Consider the following 21,781-nt stretch of genomic DNA (forward strand, 5'->3'; position numbering starts at 1 on the left):
GCAGGGAGTCTTCTCTGAAGATTTGCCTCCAGACAACCCAAGCAGGGATCTCAAGGGCCTCGGCTCAGGGGCCACACTCACCCACACCCCGAATCAGGGAAGCTGGGAGAGGTGAGGCTGCACACTAGGCTGGACTTCTTAGGAGCATGTGCTGATGAGCAGGGGGGCCAGAGACGTGGGGTTCAGCAAAGCTGCACTGAGTACCTGCTGTGTGCCAGACCCAGGGAGCACGAGAGAGCACAAGCCTGCCGGGACTGGGTGAGAGGGTCCCCGCAATAGCCAGGACAAAAGGCCAGGTCAGGCAGGGCCACAGGGAAGCACCAGCAGGGGTCAGAGGGCACGGAGGGGCCCAGGGCATGACCCGTCAGCATCCTGGATCCACGATCCTGCCCACACTCGGCCACGTCCTGGCCTTCCTGCATGGCACTGACAACCCCAGCCACCACCCCCAGCTCCACCCATCACCCCTCCCTCAGCCCTGCACCCCCCACCCACCCTGGCCACCAAAGTTGTTCAAGCCAGAAGCCCGAGTATCCTCCTTCATTCTTTCCCCTCCCTTCCACCAAGCCTAGGCAATTCCTCCTCCTAAATACCTCTCTGAGCCACAGACACCCCTTCCCAGGTCCTATTAATCATAGAGATGATTGCAACAGCCTTCAACGCTGGTCTCCCTGCCCTCAGCCTTGTCCCCTCCAGCCCATTCTCCACTTGGCAGCCAGGGAGCTATTTCTAAAATGCACATCCAGCAGTGTCACTTCTCTGCCTAAAGTCCTTGCATCGCTCTCAGCTCACGGGAGAAAGTCCAAATGTCCTAATATGGCCATCAGGCCCTTCGGGACTTGGCTGTGCCTCCCTCTCCACGCCCATTTCTCACCTCTCCACCTCAAAGCCCTTGCTCTGGCCAGAGAAAACCACGTTCGGGTCCGCTTTCATTCAATATGGTGCACTCTGAGCTAGCGGCTATCAGCCCATTTTACAGATGAGGAAATGAGGCACTAAGAGGTTGTATTCTCAGCCTAAGGTTACACAACCAGTAAATAATGGATATTGAACCAAGTTCTGCAGTGGTTGTGTCCAAAGTCTCATGTCTGCCCAGGACCACACTACCTTGCCCAGTCGGGAATCACAGAAAGTTTCATGGAGAACATGGCCTTTGAGGTGGGTAGGGAGGAGAGATGCCAGGGGTCAGAGAACACAAAGAGACCAGTTAGCTGTGCCCAGGGCACACTTGGCCAAATGGAGAAAGGTGGTCAGAGAGGCAGCTAATGCCACACTGCACATGACCTAGAGGGCCAGGCTGAGGCCAATGTCCAGGGCCCTGGAGTGGCCTCATGCCCCCAGAGCCAGTGAGAAGGCATGGGTGAGGGGTGGGGCTGGAGCCCGAGAGTCCAGCCTGGAAGAGGCTCTGAGCTGGGCAGGGAGCAAAGGAGAGAGGTTATAGAGCAGCTCCCAGAAACATAAGAAGATGGAGGGGCAGGAAAGTGGGGCAGTCGGAGCTGCTGAGGCACGCTGCTGGAGGACTGGGGGTAAGCCAGCCGCCATGCTAGAAGAGGAGGTGTGAACAGGCAATATGGAATGCAGGCTTCAGAGTTGCCTTCTCCAGCAACCCAAAGAGCAGGAAAACCCCATCCCTTCTCCCCGGCCTATTCTGAAGCAGGGAGGCTGGGGGACAGGGCCGGCAGCACAGAGAACAGAGCTTCTAGGAAGTTCCTAGAAGAGCTGCTCAAGGAAAGGGCTGTGGTCTGTGGTCGTGGTTCTAGTGGGACTCGTGTGAAAGGAGGTGACAGGCATGGGGAGTGAGACCACGTGTTCACGCAACAATGCCCACTGAGTGCCCCTCCATGCCAGGCTCCCAGCTCTGGAGACAGATGAATGAGGATGGCCCCGCCCAGATGGGAAACTTGTGGCCCGGTGGGGGAGACAGGCATGTAAACAGAGAATTATAAAACAGCCCCAGTAATGCTATAATGGAGGTATGAAGAGGGCTAGGATTTCACTGGGATTCAAGTCCATCTGTTTTTCCACCCAGAGGGAGGCTGCCCACCCCACCCCCTCACTTTCCACCAAGGGTTTCTGTTTCTAGATGGGAACTTGAAGGGACAAAAGTCTTTGACCTTAGCTGTGCTAGAACAGTAAGGCAGGAAGGGTGCATGGGAAAAAAATCTAAGAGCAATGGGAAAACCCAAGGAGCCAAAGGTCTCAGGCAGTGCTGAGGACCATGCCAACCACCACGGAGACGTGTGAGAGTAGACTGTGTGGGGCTAAGTCAGGCCCAAAATAGAGAATTCTGGGTCTGGGGCCACACTCAAACCCGCACAGACATCAGGGACCCACACAGACATCAACCCCTGTCTTCTGAAGCTAGGCCATCGTCTGTTTGCCAGCCAGGACAAGGGCGTAGAGACCTCTCCCCTTTCAACACCTGTGCAGTTACTTGCAAACCACAGGTTTCACCTCCCGGTTTCCTAATTTCAAGGATGCTGTTAATTGTATGTAGCATCATCAACTGAATAACAGTTTTTGAGGAGGGGAAAAGGCCACTGGAATTGTACACATCGATCCTAAGGTGCATTCCAATTTCGGAAACGTTAAAATGTTTTTTTAAAAAAGACATCTCAGATTTGAAGAAGTGCCTTAAATTTTTGACTCTTCGGGTTCCCTATGCTGCCTGTATCACAGCCCTATGTGGTGGACAATCAGGAAATCCTTTCTGATGTCTACCTATGTCTTCTTTTAAGAGTTTAAGGCTGGCCAAAGGGAGGAACAGGGGGGAAAGCAACCCAGCCACATATCATTTAGGAAAAAAATCCCACATTCTCAAAGCTGGTCTATGGCCTTATGTTCCCTGGACGTCCACAGAGGTCATTTTTTCTCATCACCTGACTCCAGGCAGCTTTGCACTGAGCCCAAGCCTGGCACCTGGGAGCGGATTCAGCTCTATGAGATCGTAACTCCTTCTGTCTGTGGGTCTTCATTTCCAGATTCGTGAACACACTAAGAAGCCAGGAGTTTCCAACTACAGGGTAAGAGGAGGGATAGAAAAATACCTGGACTGGGAGTCAGGCATGGGCTCAAATGCCAGTTTTGCTACAGACTAGCTATCGAGATCTTATTTAACCTCCCTGAGTCTCAGTCTGCCCCTCTGTAAAATGGGGGTGAGATCCTCTTTGCAGAGTGACTGGAAGTACTCAATAAAGTTGACTTAGGTGGCATAAGTAAAAATGTCTGGAATATGCTTAGGAGATGTTAGTTCCCTTCTGTGTTAGCCTGGAGGTGATTAATGGTATTCTCTGCAGCTCAACATCCTCATTTACAGGCCAGTAAATTCTATGCACCGGGCTCAGTTCTAAGCATCTTATGCGTCCCAAAGCACTTAATCCTCACCTCACCCCTGTGAAACAGGTCCTATTCCTATCCCCATTTTACAGAAGAAACTGAGAAACAATAGAGGGAGAGGAAGGAGCTGATTTTTAAGATCCCATCTATTGTCAAAGTCAAAGAAAGAGTGGGATACTGTACGATGCGAGAACTTTCCATCAAAAAAATCCACTGTTTTTCCTGAGCTCTGAATTCTTCCACGCATAAGCTTCAGTTATCTGAAAATTCACTCAGGTGGAAAACTCCTAGCCCCTAGATGGCAGCGACAGGAGGCAGTGCAATTGTTCTACACAATCAGCGCACATCAGGGCCTGGTGTTCTGCAACCCCATCTGCTCTGATGGACAAGGCTGCACCAGGAGGCCCCGGAAGCAGAAAGTCCCGAGGGCAGAGCAGCCCCGCTCTCTGTTGCTCCTTGAAATCCATCTGGGGCCGAGTGGCAGGAAGCCCCCTCTCACTTCCAATTATCAGGCAGCAGAGACTTGACGCACGGCCAGCACTGAAGGCCAGAGTAGGCCTGGCTGTCACCAGAATTGTTTGGCTCCATTTGACGCATATCCACCCCTGGTAATGCTTCCTTGCTCCCAGGCAGACCTCAGAGATACACGTATCTGAAACCAGGTCTGGAGGGGAAGGAGGAGGGCAAATGAAGGGGCAGAAGAAGACCTGGCTCTCTGTGGCTCGGAAAACACTGAGAGATTTTAAACGGACAGAAAACAAAGCTAGCATCAGCTAAAGACCCGGTGACCCAGACACTGCAGCCCTGCATACACACATACAGCTCAAAACAGCCCAAGGCACACACAGTGCACACGCCTGACCACTGCCAGACCCAGATGCAAAGTCACCCCCTGGTGCTTGGGCCCCACCCCAAGCAGAGCCATGCAAACAGAAACACATCAGCACCGCCAACACATCCACTGGCAGGGGCACTCTGCATGGCCCCAAGCACAGCTGATTCCAGGAAGCCAGAAGGGAAAAGAGCCCCTATGTACAGACTGGGGCAGGGGGAACATGAGCCAGCAGAGATGGGGGGTACAAGAGCAGCCCAGGGCCTCTGAAGCACACCCAGACCTCTGAGCTCCTTTCAAAGTGCCCACCACAGCCGAGGCAAGCAGCAAATTCCCCTCACACTCGCCTGTCCCATCTGAGCCCCGCCCATCCTTCTGGAACAGCAGGTGAAGGGATAAGGCACACCAGCAGAAGCTGGGTGGGAGGTGTCAGAAATGGAAGAGCAGGTGCACAAACAACAGGGTGGAGTAGATAGGAGGATATGCAGCCTGAACATTATGGGGTGGAAACACAGGAAGCTGGAATTTTAGGAATAGAGGTGGTGAGAAGGGACAAAACAGAGTTTAGGGCTTAGGACAACCATATTATTTGAACACATACAAGGAACATGTACTTCAGACAGGTTATCCCATTTAATCCTTCCAACAAGAGATTCAACAAGCAGTAGCCTCTTTTCACATATGAGGCTACTGAACCTTACATATGAGGCTACTGAACCTTACAGCAGAGAAATGTGTTGGCCAAGGTCACACAGCGATGCGTGGTTGAGCTGGGACTCAAACTCAGACTGCAAATTCTACACTCCTTGAGGCAAGGCAAGTCACCTGGATGCTTAGAAGACAAGACAGAGTAGCGATGGGGCCAAGGGAGTATGAAGGCATAGGTGATGGGAGGGGCTGATCCAGAGAAGCAGAGAGAGGCAGAGGGGACAAGGTGTGGCACCCTGCTGGCCGGGACCCCCAGCTCCTAAGAAGCACAGGGAGGGAGGAACTCAGGCTGCTGTGATTCAGTGGCTGGGCCTTCGGGGAGAATTTCCGGAGCCCCAGACAGCTCTGTGCAGTCTGGGAGCCACCTACCCAGTGGAGACACTGAGCCATTACTCACAACTGTTACTCACTTTGCCTCTGCACCCACGTCCCCATCACATCACTTCCTCCCACTCTGTTCCCTTTGGGTGGCCAAGGGGGCAGCAGATCTTCCCCAGTCCCCTCCCTCGCTTCATTGGCTCCAATCCTGCCAACTGTATCCCCACCTGAGTCACTGGGACAGAGACGGGAGATTCTGGCCAGCCCAACCCTGACAGCTGTTGCCCTCTGCTCTGTTCCGAGAAACCAAGCTGCCTGGAGGAGCGGTCACTGGGCAAAGAACGTTCCAATTCCAGTGCTGGAAGGACCTCCCCAGCATTTCAGTTGGCATCCCAGCAGATGCCTGAAGAGCCAACAGGATCCCACCTCCACGCTGGACAGCTCTGCCAAAGGCCCCAAAACTAGGAGCCTCTCTGTTCAGAAAGATGCGTGGACTTGCAGAATTTCAGCACTGCTGAAAAAACAGAACGCCCCTAACTCGAACTTCTCATTTCGCAATTGAGGAAACCAAAGCCCCAAAAGTGGAAGCAATTTGCCTAAAGTTTCACAGTGCCAAGAGGGACTAGCAGGCCACCTGACACCCCTGCCATGGGTCCTTCTGCGGCACTACACAGACCTCTCTCTCTGCCCCAAGTCAGAGCAGGCCCCTGAAGTTGACTCTCTCACACTCCTGTTGCAAAGCAACACTGAAGACAGGAGATCTGAAGGCAAGGTGAGGAGGGGGAGGAAGGAGTTGCAGTCAGACAGTGGTTACTGGGGAGGAATCACTTTCCAACAGTGAAGGGCACTGGACTCCAGGCCACCTACTCAGAGCAATCTGCCCAGGAGGCAGGGAGATGGACTGCAGGCCCTCTGGAGGCTCTGGAGCTCAAGGGCCAGGCCCTCTGGCAGGAGATGATGGGAGGAATTCTTAGGGTCCCAGCTGGGAACTTGGGAGAGTCCTGGCCTCCTCTCCAATCACCTCTCCTCCCCCAGCCCCCACCCCTCACCCTGGCTCGCCCCTGCTCTCCCACGGCTCCAGCCTGGAATCCAGGCCTGACCACTGCCTCCGCTCCCACGCTTGGCTCAGCTCAGCCGGCCACAGCAGAGGCAGCCACATGTGTGGTGGTAGAAGCAGTTTGTGAGCCACTGAATTCCTTCTAAGCCTCCATAGGAGCCTCATCTATCTCTTGTGCTCTCCCCTCCCACTCTGGGCAGTTGTACTATCCCAGCCAAGAAACCCCTGCATCAGCCCCATTCTCTCCCACTGCACCAGTAATAGTAATAACAATAACAAAAACAGCAATGACAATCACCAAGGTTTATGCAGAACAGCCTGCGTGCCAGACCCCGTTCTATTTGTTTCCTGCATTTTACAGGTGAGCAAAGGGAAGCACTGGCAGGTCAGGTAAGTTGTTCATGGTCACATAGCCTGCAAGAGGTGGGGTCAGGATTCACACGCAGACCATGTGGATGCAGAGTCTGTGAAGTTGACGCCCACGTCACGCTGCCTTATGAGAGGTCATTGCTATAGGAAATAAATGCTGCTGAAATTCCCTCTCCTTCATCAACACACAGTCCCTGAACATCTGGGACATGCCAGGCACCTGGCCTTTGAGACACTCAACATCCCATCTAACTCTGGACAGGCAGCCACTCTCTGCACTCACCAGGCCATATAGAGCCAGGCTGGGCATGGCTGTCTCTGAGCAAACAGGCTCCTCCACCCTAACCAGGGAACACTGCTGTTCATTCATTCATTCATTCATTCATTCATTCATTCAACAAACAGTGAGGGGCTACTGTGTTCCAGGCCAGATGGTAAAGGAGGCCTCCAAAAGGATCCTCTCGGTGCCTTAGATATGTAAGCTGCCTACAGTCTACCCTCACTCCTGCCTGCTGCAGTTCATCCATCCCAGGGTTGCGTGTGAAGACTTGCCAAGGATGGCTCTCTCCTGGCCTGAAAGTTCTCCCAGGAAGGAGATTTCAGGGCCTCCTTGGCCTCCCAATCCAGGAGGGGAGGACGGTATGCTGGAAGGAAGCCCAGAGGGATCAGGGAGATGAACTGACTTGGGAGAGGATTTTCCAGCCCCAGGGCTGAGGAATTTGAACATAGGATTCCAGGAACTGAGGCCCTGGCTTGAGGCCTGTCCCTAGGACTCCCCTGCCCAGTACAGCCATCACAGTGGCCCAATTGCCTTTCCTAAATCACAGTCTCATCATGTCTTCCCTATATTAAAATCCCCTGCCGCTCCATTCTTTAACCTGACTCAGAATATCCCCCACCCCCGTCTTGGGCCCCAAGCAACACTTTCGGGCTCTCCCCAAAGCCATCCTTTCCCACACATGCCATTTTAAGCCTCCATATACTGTGAGTTTGCTCCATGCCAGGCACCGGGCTGAGAACTTTACAAATAACATCTCATTTCATATCCACTCTAGCACTACAAGGTTGGAAATATGAACCCCATTTTACAGATGCAGACACTAAGGCTCAGACGCATGTAGCAGAGCTGGGAGGGAGACCCACGCTGGTTACTGCTCCTTACCTGCATGCCACTGGGCCTCTGCGCATGCCTTCCCCTGTGCCTGAAGAAGTCTTTGCCCCTTTTCCTCCCAGCAAAACTCCTTCCCAAACTTCAAAATCCATCTCAAACGGCACCTCTTCTCCAAAGCTTCCTCCACTCTGCCAGCTCACGTGAGCTGCCTCCTGCTTGACGTTCCCGCTGCGTTTTGCAGCAACACTCTGTATACTCCCCTCGTCTCCCCACTAGATTGTGTCTCCCGGTCTTTCCTGCCTCATACCCAGCACCTTGACTGGCACAGGGTGGATGCCCTCAAAGGCTTTTAAAGTGAACAATCCAGCAGTCCCATGTGCCCTGCTGGACTCAGCTGCTGCCGCACCGCGTCCACAGTGGGTCCACCAGCACCGCCCCAGACCCAAGGAGCCCACCCCTGGGGCCGGCCCATCTCTGCCACCCCCAAATCATAGCCCAAACCCCAGCTCGTATCCCTGGGTGGAGGCTTGTCCCCATGCCAGCCCCCCCTTCCTGGCTTGGCGGCCCCTCTCGCTCAACCAGCTCTGCCATTTCTGGGAGTCTCAGCCGGTGATTAGGGCCCTAATCAGCAGGACTTCCTGCCAGCGACTGCCAGAGGTGGGGGCGGGGCGGGGAGGGAAGCAAGGTCAATCCAAGGTGAAGTTCCACAGCGTTGGGACTGGGGGACGCCCAGTGGAGGCCCCGGGGAGATGGACTCACAGACCCCCCCACCCCTGCACCTCTTCAGCCCTTCATTTACAGGTGAGGGCACTGAGGCCCAGCGAGAGAAGGGACTCAGGCGGGACTCCTCCAGAGGCTAGGGACGGAGTCAGGCCTAGACTCAGATCTGCTCACTTGAGGTGCTCTCCCACCCAGATGGACCCCAGGGTGAAGCCCCTCTCTTCCGCTTCCCCTGAAGCCCTCTTCCCCACCCCTACCACCTACCCCAGCACCAAGTCCAGCATTGAACCCACAAACTGCTCCCACACAGGGTGGCTGGAAACCAGCTGATTGCCCAGGTCTGGTCAAGGTCAAGGGGCAAAGGTGAGGCCCACCTCTACACGAGCAATGGCCTAGAAATTGGGCAGAGGTGAGCAGGGGCCAAGGAAGGAAAGCAAGATAGGGCCAGGCTGAGCTCAGGAACGTTCCCCAGCTGTCATCATCATCAACCCAAGCCCATTCTTTCTCCAAAAAAAAGCTTAATGCCTTTTGCAGCTGCAACTGGGCGGGCCAGGGGTCCGGAAATGGAGTTCACCCCCGACCCAGAGCAACCCCAGCCTCCCTGGGTGGGAACCGGGTTGGGTGGAGAATATAGCTTGGCAGGCCTTGAGGGCTGACCCCTGCTAATGAGGAATGTCAGTGGCACCGGAAAGCAGGAGACCCCAGAGAGGGCAGAGGCCTGGGATGGAGAGGGATTGTGGCCAGGAGCCCTACCCTTGCACGGGTTCAAAGCTCTCAGCTTATATGGCATGCAGGAAGAGCGGACATGGTTCTCCCTACACGCTACCAACAAGGGACTGAACTAAAGTTGCAACAAGAGGAATGCCAGTTCGATTCTGGGGGAACCTAGAGGGCATAAGACACAATAATTTGAAGCAGTTATTTGGTGATCCTACTTTAAAATGTAGATGCCACCTCTATGGGTGTAGCCCATGGTCCAGGGCAGGCTTCCTGGAGGCCAGGCTAGGTCCTTGCTCAGCCTGGGAGTCTCCGATTCTGTGACTCTCATCAAGGCATGGGATGGGATCCAAGAAGGGGAGCTCGGGCTGGTTTATAATAATGCATCTTGTTTACAGTGATGGCAACTTTCTCAGAGTCCTCCGTAAACACAGATCTGCATGGGCTCCCTGAACAGACAAGACCTCCGGAGGGCCCCTCAGCTCCCTGCCTGCCCTCTAATTGCAGAGAAAGAGAGACAGAATGGGGGCAGAGAAGATTCTGCCCTGGGATCTGATGCTAGGACCTCTTAAGGGAAAATGACACCAGCATCTTCTCCACTCTCTAGTCCCATAATTTTCTTCATCTTACAGATGGAACAACAAGACAAGAGAGAGAGAACTCTATCACCACCACCACCAATAATAATCATAATAACTAACCTTCATTGAGCACCTACTATGTGCCAGACACCGCCCAAAGTGCTTTAAATAAATTAAGTCATTTGATCCTCACACCCATACCTTGAAGCAGATGTTATCCCATTTGACAGTGAGGAAACTGAGAAGACCAGTTGGTTGCCCAGGTCTGGTCAAGGTCAAGGGGCAAAGGTGAGACCACACAGCTGGTAAACCAGGTCATCATGAGATGAGCCCCAACAGTCTGGCACCAGACTCACATTCTCAGCCTCCAAACAGACCTCAGTCCAAGTCTAACAAATCCTCACCAGGCCCCATCAAAACCCTCACCCCTCTGTCCTCCATTAGTCAGTCATCTGTGTGTTGAGCAGCACTCTGCCAAGCACAGCAAGGATCCCCAGAGAGGCCAGAGGTGCAGGCCTGCCCTCAGGGAACTTGTAATCCATCCAGAAGACAGGTGAGCAAACGGGAAACTTGCAAGGATCACAGAACACTGTTGGGTCTCTCTGAGGGAGAAGATGAAAGTCGAGGAAGGTCCCTGGGGGAAATGGACCCATGTCTGGGGCCCCATAGTGGCCAAAGGGCCAGAATTCCCCCCAGCCACTCCTGTGACCCCTCACCCCCATCAGCTCTCCAGGCCCCCACCCTGCTGGTCCAGTCCCTCCTGTCTCCCACACCCAGGGCTGAACTACAGGCTTTCAGGGCTGAACTACAGGCTTCCAGCCCTAAAAAGGCAGGGACTGCACAGCACAGACTAGCCCTGGAGGAGGTAGCGCCAAGGACTGGCTCGGGCCCACCCACCACCCCTCCCACATGGGCTCCAGCTCCACAGAGACAAGCCTCTCCCCTTGAGGGAAGGCGAGGTGGGGCAAGTAGGAAGATGGCCAAGTCCACCAACCTGGGTAGAGGCTGCACTGGAGCTCTCTAGTGTCCAGCAACATCACGGATGGGAAAGCGCTCCAGACCATCGGAGGGAAGGAAAGAGGGAAGGGCCGGTGTGACCTTGCATAATGGAAGTAGCACCAGGGGATGTGGGCACAGCCTGCCAAGCTGGCCACCCTGCCATCCCCACCCCCTTGTCCCAGCTCACTTATGCCCACACTTCTGCATGCCTAATAGCCCTAGAAAGCTAAGAGCCATCTGGCCAGGGAGCTACTGAGCCAGGGGTCATTGGTGGATAGTAATGGGGAAAAAGTCTAGGCCAGTCCTCCCAAATCCGAGTCTCCAGAAACCACCCTCTCCCTCCACCCACTTCTGATTTGCTTATTTGGAGGCTGGTAACTGGGAGGGCTTTCCTGCCTATCTCCTCTGCCCCCCACCTCCAAACATATCCCTCAACTGGGTCTCAGTTTCCTGGGGTCAAAGCAGCTTTTGGCTTCAGAACTATAAGCCAAGAAACCAGAAGCACTGGCAGCCGAGAGCCTTTGCCTGTCACCCTCGCTCCCGCCCTGGTGTCCCAGGCTCATGGCACACTCAGATCTCCCGATCCTTCCCTGCATGCCCCTCCCACCATCACTGAGTCTCTTTCAAACCCCAGGAAAGAGTGTCATCATTTAGCAGCCTCATGTAGTCCCTGACTGGAGAAGAGGGACTGAAGTTAGACATCAGAAAGGACCTCCCTCTCAGATGAAACCAAGACTGTGAGGGGGCTCCCCTGGTCGGAGGCGGTGGTTGAGCTGGGTGATCTCAGTCTCCAACTGTGTCACCCTCTCGTCAGGAGAAAAGGGGGCACAGGCATCCACAGAGGGGCTGTGGAGGAGGCTGGCTGTAGGAAGGATGGAGTCCAGGGTGGGTTTCAAGCCCACCCGGAACCACTCATGGGCACTTACATCATGGGAAGCCCAAATCTGTTTGGTCTGGGGAAAGCTTTGGCCCCAGCCCCCTCTGGTTCTCCTCTCACTGCCCACCTCAGGAAAAGCATGTTTGGAAAGGCCTGTGAGAGGTACTGCTCCTCCCCCACTTGTCCTCCTGAGAGGCCCTCGAGAGCAACTGCCTTGCCTTGCACCCCTCACCCCATGCCAGTTACGCAAGCCCATTTGACGCTGCCCGGACAACCCTGCATTATTTACAAACGTGGAAACTGAGGCTCAAATGAGACCCACGCCTGAGTTTTTCTGCATCTCAGGTCTCGACACTGCCCTCGGTCTGCCATCTCCAGGCTGGCTAAGGAGGCCTGTTTTGGGGAGGCCAAACTGGGCAGGGGTTCAAGGTGCCCAACATCCCAGCACCCAACCCCGGTCCTTGCACACTGGCCCCAGAGCCCCTCAACAGGGAACATGGGCTCTAACTGCAGGGGTTGGGGGTGAAGCCTGTGGTGCTTGCTGTCCCCTCGACTCCACACTGTCACACAGCCCACCACAGGCAAGGGGCAGAGTGGGCCAGGAGGAATAGGAAGAACCTCAGAACCTTTGCAGGAAGCAGCTGGGGGCGGACCTGGTAGGCAGTTGAGCCACGGGTGTGAGGGAGAGGCACAGTGCCAGGGCAGAGCGTCAGGCTCTTGGTTCCTTACACATTGGCAGGAAGGAGGGGGCCCCTGCGAGTGGTCTGTGCCCACGCCCTAGGCCAGAGGACACAGCTTCCTGATCCCCCATTCTGGTGTCAGAATTCTCTGACTCCAAGTATCCCAGGCCCTCAGCATCCCAAGAGACTATCCAGGTCATCGCCTCTAACCACATCCCAGCTCAGGAATCCTTCCAAGCCGTTGTCCAGCCTCTGTCTAAACTCCCCCCAGGACAAGATGCGCTCCACCTTACAAGGCAGCCCATCCTCCTGCTGACCCACCAGGGTCCTTAGGAAGCTCTTCATTCACATGAGCCGAGATTCCACCTCTGAGGCTCCTCTTCCTCAGACCAAACAAAAGTCCTTTCTGGCCCCCCTTGACTCCTGCTCCTATCTGGGTAGAAACAGGAGTCTGAGTGTCCCCAGACTCCAAGGCTTCAGCCACAGTCCATCAGAGGCCAGAAGTTGGTCCACAAAACAATAACATCTTCTCTGAACCCATAAGCACCCCACCCCAGCCCCGCTTCACCTGGCCACCAGGTTCTCTGTGCTTATACTTCCTGGACACCGCCACCTCCCTGGGAAATTCTTCACTGGGGCTTTGCGGGAAGTGAAGTGTGAAGAAGCATGGGATGAAGGATGGGGAAGCAGAGCCAGAAGGGCTCAAGACCAGGCGCCTAGAAGAAGAGGGTCCCAGGTTGCCTCCCCCACCGCCAAGAACCCTCAGCTCCTGGTTACAGTGCTGGCTCCCAGCCCTGCTGGTCAGCCGGACTGGCTGAGACCCTCCCCAGCCTGGTCCAGCCCACTCCTCTCCAACTCCCTGCCCTCCATGAGTAGCAAAGTCCAAGACAACCCCAGGCTGGGTCTCCAGCGCTGATCCCATGTGGGGTTCTCCCACCCACCTCTCCATCTCAATCCACATCCTCCCTCACTCTCACCCACAACCCTGGGCCAGAGGTGTCAGGTGCCCCAGTTGTAGAAAGTGCTGAGGTCCAGGGAGAGCTGGAGTCGGGGAGACAGGAGTGGCCACCAGCTGGCAGGGGCAGGTGCAACTTGAAGTCACATCTGAGCCACCATGGTCTCCACCCATCCCAGGCAGCTTCAAGAGGGGAAGAGAGGGTGCTCCCCCTACACCTTCCCCACTGCTGCCACATTGAAGAGGTGGCTAGTACTTCCAGAAGAGAAACCCCTGTCTCCAAAGATCCTGGCACCCCAGTTTCCAGGTCCTCCACCTATTCTCACCCCACAACTGCCTGCCTGCCTGCCCTCCTCCTCCAGCTCCTCCCCATGCAGCACCTATCCTGTCCCCTAACCCCATCCCCTCCCCTGCAGGGATCCTAGCCTGGGAGCACAGCAGGCTTCTCCGGGTTCCCCCCGCCCATCACCCCCACCCAGTTTCCTCTTCTAGAACAGTGGCCAGCCTAAAACATCTGGGCAGGCAGTCCTGGCCCAAGTCCTGGATTGGGGGTTGGGGGACAGATACTGAGGTCAGCTCTGTATGGATTCTCCAGCCTGGGAACGGGTGGCAAGCAGGGCATCAGAGTCAGAGAAGAGGAGGGGTGGAGGGAGAAGGAGGAGAAGGGGAAAGCAGCTGCCCCTGTCTGTTCATTAACCACCTGGATTAGCCATTTCTACCCAGAGGGATGAGGAAGGAGTAAGGGCTAGTGGTTGGAGAGGACAGAGGGGGCACTCCTGCCAGACTGTGCCCATGGGCAAGGGAGCAGGGCCCATACTGAGGAGTGGAGATGGGAAAAGTGCTTTGAACCCTAACCTTACCAGGCCTTCCAGCCCCTCCCTGCAATCAAGGTCAGAGCTCAGGGAGCTAAGTGAGCCTCTAGGAGAAGAAAAGTGCCCTCATAGCAGCTCAAGTGGGTGACAAGGAAAGAGATGAAGAAGAAAAAATACTCATGCCCCCGCAATGGGCAGGCAAGTAGCAGAAGAGACCCCCAAGCTTCTCCCTCCCTTGGTCCCTGTGTCCCTCCCTACTTCCCCAGCTGGCCTCAGTCCCAAACAGCCACTGACACCAGCAACTTCCCCAGCAAACAAAACTCCTTCTGACTGGTCGCTCTCTCAGAGCAGGGACAAGCCGCACCCCAGACATCCCTGCCAGAACCACAGAAACATCTGAAGATAGGGGACTGACAAGGTTGGCCTCTGAACAGCTTGCCTAACCCAGAGACATGGGACCAGGCAGGCTGACCTCACCTTCTCCTAATCTGATCTGTGGTCTTGACAGCATCAGTGTCAACAGCCCAGCAGCCCTGGCCCGCTTCATTTCCCTCTACACACAAATCCACACGCACACTCACACACACGTACACCATCACACGCGCATACTCACTCACTCACCTTTCCTGCAGGAGCCACTAAGTGAGGTGGGTGTCTGAGCCAAGGGACTCCCAGGACAGGGGCGGTGGCCAGTGGCAGAGGCAGCGGCTGTGGCTGGCAAGAAGCTGGTTTCCCAGAAGAAGGCAGCGAGTGAGCCTGTGTCCAGGCAGGGAGCGGGGTGCAAGGAGCAGAGCTGGTCCCAGGGCCACTGCTGGGAGCAACTGAGCAGAGGGCTCTGCTAGTCGGGTTCCCTCCCAGGCCAGCCCAGGGGGCGGGCCAACAGTGCACCGCCTCCTTCCCGGAGTCAGCCAGCAGTGGGCCCCCTCCACCAGCCATGGCCTCCTTTAACCCCTGCAGTGCTCTGCTGGCTGCACTCTAGCTGGCTCTGGCCAGGCCCTGGCAGGGCGCAGACACCTGGGGCAGGAGATCACCAGGGAATGTGGCTGCCCCTCCTTCAGCCACTGGCCCAGCAGCCTCTCTGGGGACAGGAGAGGCAGGGCCAAGAAGGCTTGGGGGACAGGGGTGGGGAAATGGGTAGGGAGGGGTCAAGACTCCATAGAAAAGACTCAGGTGCAGAGAAATGGCCAAAGGGCTGCTGGGTGGAGAAGAATGTTTGCTGAGATAGTGAAGATGATAATAATCATAATATAGCAACTCTTAGCTTTTCTACAGCACCCTGCTCTATGCTGTTTCCAACTCATTTTGTGACTGGAGGCCAGGAATCTCACTTCTGAACCTGCTTTTTTTTTTTTAGCTGTCAAATGTGAGATAGTAATCTCTGCTGTTTTCTCTGGGCTGAGTTAGGACATTTGTGACTGTACATTCAAAAGTCATTTAAGCTGAGCTCCAGTGAAGGAAATACATGCTTCAACTCTCTTTGAAATGGACCAAAAAATAAGACGGATTGACGGAAATGTGATAAAGCAAATATATTAAAGTGTTCATTGTAGAATCTAGGGAGTTTACCATATAATCATTTCAACTTTTGTACATGCATGAAGTTTTCCATAATAAAAATAATGGGGAAAGTGATGTGAAAAGTTTAGAGCACCATGTGAATGATAAAAGTGAAGAAGCAGATAGGATTATTTAGAAAGGAAGGGGAAAGTTATTTGCTCCACACCTATCAGACGCTGGGCACTAACGGCCATTAACTCTCACTTAGTCTTCTAATCATCCAGTTACTACAGCTGAAGATCGTGACCTCGGAGCCCAGAGGTGACTTGTGGAAGTCCAAGCCACACGGTGTGGAGGACCTCACACCTGAACCTGGCTGGCTCCAGAGCCGAGCTCGACACCACTCAGACATCCAGAGGTTGAAAGGCCCTTCCTTCTCTTCCCCATCTGGGCCAGTGGCCTGTATCTCTGAGCCTCAGTTTCCCCTGTGACACAAAGGTCTTTAAGAACTTTTCCAGTCCTAACACACACTAATTTTATTAATTCAGCCAAACCCTTCCCCAAGCTTCAGTTTTCCCCAGAAGTACAACGACAGGGGAGTCCCTGAGAGGGGATAAGATTTTGGAGCATGTGGGGCCAGAGCCACAGGGAGATGGCCAGCACTTTGGAGGGCTGGCTCGCCCCCAATCAGGGACAATGAAACCCTTGAGGATGGGGGGGAGAAGAACACCTTCTCGGGACCTTATACAGGGAGGGCAGAGATAGAGGCATCGCTCCCCTCGTGGTCTGCCTCCAGAGCAAGATTTCATCCTCTCCTAGCTGGAAAGAGGGTCTGGGTTCTGAGTCCCAAATTCCAGCATCCAGAACCCACCAGCCTCAACAGCAACCTCAATCTGGGAGAGTGTGGATGCTGTCCACAAATGGCAAGGATGGTGAAAGCAGAGGGACTACGGGGACACTTGGCCTAGTCCTCCCTAGCCGTCGGCCCAGCCTCAAACCAAGTCTCCCAGTCACCGGCCCCAACTCTGGGGCAAAGGTGACCCCAATAACATTATCCTCCTTAACCCCTACCCGCCACCCCCACTGCAGACTAAGGGCCCCTCTGGGGCTTGGGTCAGCTCCGCTTAGGTGAGGGAAGTTAGAGGATCCTGGGCCAGTTTCAGCTCTCTAGAGGTGGATGTGGGGAGTGTGCTATAAAATTAGAACTCCTCCCACTAGCAGGTACCCAGAACAGCAGAATGTTCCATCTTCCCCTTCTCTTCCTTCCAACCCACATCCATATTATCCCAACTGACATCAAAGGGTCCCAGCTCCCCACTGTCTGCCACTTCCAGTCCAAGCTCTGCAGTGGAACATCCCGGCCTTTCCAACCTTCTCTCCCTCCATCCCCCAACCTTGATGGTCAGGCCTTTCTCATACACCATTCTCTCTCCTCCCTGTCAGCACTCAGGGCTCAATTCAGAAGCCATCCTCCCTGGATCCTTCTCCAGACTCACCACTTGGAGGGCACTGTCCCCTCCTCTGAACACCTGGGACTTCTGTGGCTCACTAACGCCCTGACATGCAGTGGGTCAGATGCACTTCTATGGCTCCCATTTTTGGAACGATGAGGGATTCATTCATTCTTTCCCTACCCCTTTCCTCATTTGTCCAGTGCCCAGCACAAGGTTGACACACAGTAGATTCTCAGTAAGTGTGGAATGAATAAATGAATGATGAAGAGATGGATGGATGGATATTCAGTTCATGATTGAATCAAAGGGCATTTTAAAATGCTTAATACAGCACTAAGCTACACCAAAGATAATCTTATGAAGACTTTTATATTTGAAGCTATATAATCGCAGGCAGAAACACGGGCTTTGCTAGGACCCAGGACATCCCAGACACATCCCACAAAGGTCTGTGGCAGATTGGGCAGGCGGGGGGCCGGGGGTGCTGGAAGACCCTTCCTCCAGCCACTCTCAGGAGACTTTGGAGGTTACACTGTCCATCCCCTACCCCACTCTTACCCTTCTTTCCAGCCTGCCTGCTCCAGCACCTGGGTATAGAACTATAAACCCAGCAAGTCCCTTGAAACCTTAAGAAAGGAAGTTGACAAGCTAGAGGATTTCACAGAAAAAGAGCAGCCTTCCTCCTTAATTCTAAGAGCTGCCCATAGCCCATCATCTATCCTCAGCTCTCCCCAGTGTCAGTTCCACCATCTCAGTCTCTCTCTCTCTCTCACTCTCTCTCACACACACACATATACACACAGACACACATACTCTCTCTCTCTCACACACACACACACACACACACACACACAGTGAGAACTGCTTTCTGATCAAGCCTGCTCAGCCCCCTGGCTCCCTCCTCCCAATTCTTCCTTCCAAGCCCCTGAGGACCAGGGTTCCCAGTGTCTCCACCTCCCATCCCCAGCCTCCTCCCCACCTCCTTAAGCCAACCCATACCCCTCTCCTTGTCCCTACATCCCCCCTCCCACCCGAATGCAGGATTGCACATCTGGTTCCAGTTGTGGTTGGTCCCTTCAAGGGTAGGCCTGGGGGTTTCTCATAAACCTGAATAATACCAGCCTTGGAGCCCGATGGAACTGGGGTAAGGGAGGGCAGGAGGCTGAAGGGGTGGGGGAGGGAGAAAAGACAACAGCAAGAGGTGAGGAGACGCAGAACCGAGAAAGGAGATGGCAGTGCCTGGCATCGAGCAGGCGCCCAGTGGATGCCTGTGAGCTGCAGACAGAGACTGCAGAAACAGATGGCAGGAGAGCCAGGAGCAGAGAGAATGGGACAAAGAGGGTATCAGAAACGGAGACCCAGAAGGAGGAAAGAGATGGAGCTGGGGGTGGCAGGACAGAGCCTGGAGCAACAGAGAGGCCATTGAGGAGAGCAGGGAGCAATGAATTGTGTGTGTTGGGGCCAGGTGCTGAGTTAGGCACTTCCACTGGAAGAGAAGGGACGCGACAGAAAGGGGACAAAGGACACAGAGAAGCAGAGAAGAAAGGAGAGGAGAAAGTCAAGAGAAAGATGGGGCAAGGTCCAAGCTTCATGAATCCAGTTTTCCCTGGCCTCTCAGCCCCAGCCCCACCCAGTGGCAGGGACAGGCAGGGGAGTTCAACCCAGAGATGCCTTCATTTGTTCCTTCATTTCACTTTAATCAACATTTAAGCTCCTGCCCTGCACCAAGCTTTTCCCATGTGTACTCCACACAGATGCCCGTGAAAATGTGGGAGTGGCTATGATTCTCACCCCAGTCTTAGAGATGGGCTCAGAGCAGTGAGGTTAAGCAAAAGCACAAAGTGGCTAATGAAAGAGACAGAATTTGAATACAGCTCTTCCAACTCAAGACCATGTCACCATATGACACAACTAGGAATTCCAGGTCCCAGCACCACCTCCGGAGGGCACCACATCACCTGACTCCCACGCTCAAGGGGCCAGACACTCAGGTTCTTACAGCACTAAGGAGAAGCTCCTCTGAGCTGGGCTAAAAGCTGACAAGATTCCCAGCAGGGAGGGGTTGGTTCCCCAAATCGTCCTGTGATGGGTAGGAAGTGTTAGTCTCTAGGGCAATTACTGGAGCCGCCTCCTCTAGCACCCTGGGCCCTCACTCTCTTCTTCCCCCTCCATCACAAAGAAGGCAGGGCCACATGCCCAGGTCCCAAGGGGAGAGACCACTGGGGCACAGCTCTGCTTTCTTCCCAAGATGCCCTGGAGCAGAGGCTATTCTGGGCCTCTGAATCCTGCTAGGCCCAACACACCCCATAGAGAGCCAGGCCCTGGGGGCCACTCTAGGCATTCAATGTCTGTGCATTTGAACTGCACCTTCCCTCTTCTGACCATGCTGTCCCCGCTACAGCTAGGGATGAGTTTGGACTGTCTCCCAGGGTGCTTCCATCTCAGGATCACCCCCTATTGGGCCCCCCTCACTAGGACTCACTCCAAAGATGACCCGAGAAGCCACATTCACGCTGCTGCCCTGAAGACTCCCATCCTTGCCTTTCCTTCCTAATGTCAGGTCTTCTTCTATGTATCATCCTCAAAACTCAGGCCAGAAGGAGGCAGGAGTAGGGGCACTCCCTGCTCACCACTGTGTCCTCTATGACATCTCATTGGCATGTATTTGCATTTGCATCCTCTCTCAAAGTGCAGAAATGTGCACAGCACCAGGCCCTTTGCTGCACACCCCCACCTCAGGAAGGAGAAGTGCTGGGCTTTCCACATTCCAGCTTCCTACTCAGAATTGTACCATAGTCTCGGGGCAGAGGTTGGAAAGGGAAGGAGAGTCAGGGGAAAACAGCCTACCAACAGCTTATCCCCAAGGCACACACTGGCAGCCCCTCCCTCCTCTCACCCTGCCTGTTTCTAGCCAGAAGAGCACTTGGGTCCAGCACCAAGAGCCTCAGACTGGGAGTCAAGGCCTCAGGTTCCAGCCCAACTCAGCCTCCAACACCCTTGATGATCAGAGGAAAGTCTCAGTCCCTCTTGGCTTCAATCTCCACATCTGATGGCCTTAAGGTCTCTTGGAGATGCCCAGTAACATGTTTCTAGGCAGGTGTTGGTCCTTGGCAGAAAGTACTGCGCACAAATCCCCTGTCTCCCCTGAGAAGCACAATTTTAAAGCAGTAAGGACCCTGGGGCTCTAGCTGCCTCCAGGGCAGCATTTCCCTTGGGTCTATCCCTGCAAAGACCACTGGTATCAGCCTGGATGCCTTCAGGAAGCCCTTCTTCCCATAGCACCACACCTACCATCCCAAACCCATTATTTTGAGGCTTCTAGACTGGATAACTGGGGAATCCCCAGACCTAGACTATCTGTATCTCAGGAAGGTGTTGGCAGGATCCCTGATGAAATTCCTGGAGACAAGAGAGAAAGCTGAGTAGATTCCTAGCCAGCAAGCAAACGGTGTTGATGAATAGATCAATGTCAACTTCCTGACTTGCCAAAGGGCTATGTCCTCTGCCCTGGCTTGTTCAACATACTTATCAGTAACTTTGGTTACAACTTAGAAGGGAGGCTTACCAAGCACACCAAGGAACAACAACAAAAAAAAAAAGCACAAGGAAAAGCTAAGATGCTGAAGTGAACTGAAATGCAAAGCTGACTTTATAAAGGAGCCAGAATTAGCAAGGGAACATTTTATTTTTCTTGGGGTAACGTCCAAAACAAGGGTTCTGAAGTCATAAAAAACCTGAACCAATAATAGTTCATACAGTAAAAGGTCTAAAATTTGTTGAAAACAGAAATTCAGTTTAGCTAACAGTAGGATACGCTTGCCCCCAAAAGGCACAGGCACTTTTGACTATATTCATGGAGGTATAGCATCTAGACCAAAGGAGATAAGAATTCTACTCTACTCCACCAGACACCATCAGAAATGTCAGTTTCTTTTCTGTACCCTATACGCCAAAGAGCATCCAGAGGAGGACAGCAATAGACACTCAGTAAATATTTGTTGAATAAAAACCACAAAGAAAGGTTAAAGAAACCTAGTCCAATTTTTGTTTCAGATAGTAAAGAACACAGCAAGCACCATCAACTCCTTGAAAAAATTGTCTTGGGAAAGTGAACCATGGCAAGGGCCACGCCCAAGTGCACCTCCGCTGTCTCTCTGCCCCTTCATCTGGGAACTCCTTGAAGCCTAAGGCCATTTCCATTCATCTTTGAATGGCCAAGAGGCAGAAACTACCAGGAGCAGCTGCTAGGAATAGGATAACATCCTGACAAGGCCAGGCCTGTGGGCCCCGGTCAGTGGGGAGCGTGCTGGCCACACCCCGAGAGCTGACCTTTAGCCAAGCTGGCTGCTGGGCTGGGGGAGGTGAGGAGGCCTGGCTGGTGGCAGAACACTTGGCTCACACGTGCTGTCCCAGGCAGGCCCTGGTGCTGGCCAGCTGGCTTCCCACTCCCTAGGCCTCCCCCTCTGCCACCATCTAGTAGTCCTGTGGGGACCCACCCCAGCTGGGCATCCTCGCCCAAAGCCCAGAGCTGTCCACTGGCCCAGGTCCAAGTTTGGTTCCTGTCTCTCCTCTTCTCTTCCTTCTTCTGTTCCCCTCCCTCCTCTTCTGTCACCTGCATAGCCCTCTTCCTCCTCTGCACTCCTCTGCGCAGCACCTTCCTTCCCCTCCCCTGCTTTAGTTTACCCCTCACCCCACACTCCTTCTCCCTAAGCCCATCCTCCAGGGCTCTGCTCATGGCCATTCTCCCTGCCCCGGGCT

At 54.2% G+C, this 21,781-nt stretch overlaps 1 protein-coding gene across 12 annotated transcripts in view; it reads right to left on the reverse strand.

The window, feature by feature from the left end:
• LOC105481198 (tensin 1) overlaps positions 1-21,781 on the reverse strand; it is a 206,471-nt gene that overhangs the window by 131,339 nt on the left and 53,351 nt on the right. For 8 of the 12 annotated variants that reach the window (XM_011740571.2, XM_071073350.1, XM_011740568.2 and 5 more), the window contains exon 1: positions 14,694-14,902. The exons of 3 other annotated variants lie outside the window; for them this stretch is intronic. The gene's annotated coding sequence lies outside the window, so the exon portion shown is untranslated. Of the gene's footprint in view, positions 1-10,743; positions 10,767-14,693; positions 14,903-21,781 lie in introns of those variants that run through there. One more of the 12 variants, XM_011740576.3, reaches the window with a different exon arrangement.

This window comes from Macaca nemestrina, chromosome 11, assembly GCF_043159975.1.
Source record: "Macaca nemestrina isolate mMacNem1 chromosome 11, mMacNem.hap1, whole genome shotgun sequence".
Taxonomy (NCBI): Eukaryota; Metazoa; Chordata; class Mammalia; order Primates; family Cercopithecidae; genus Macaca; species Macaca nemestrina.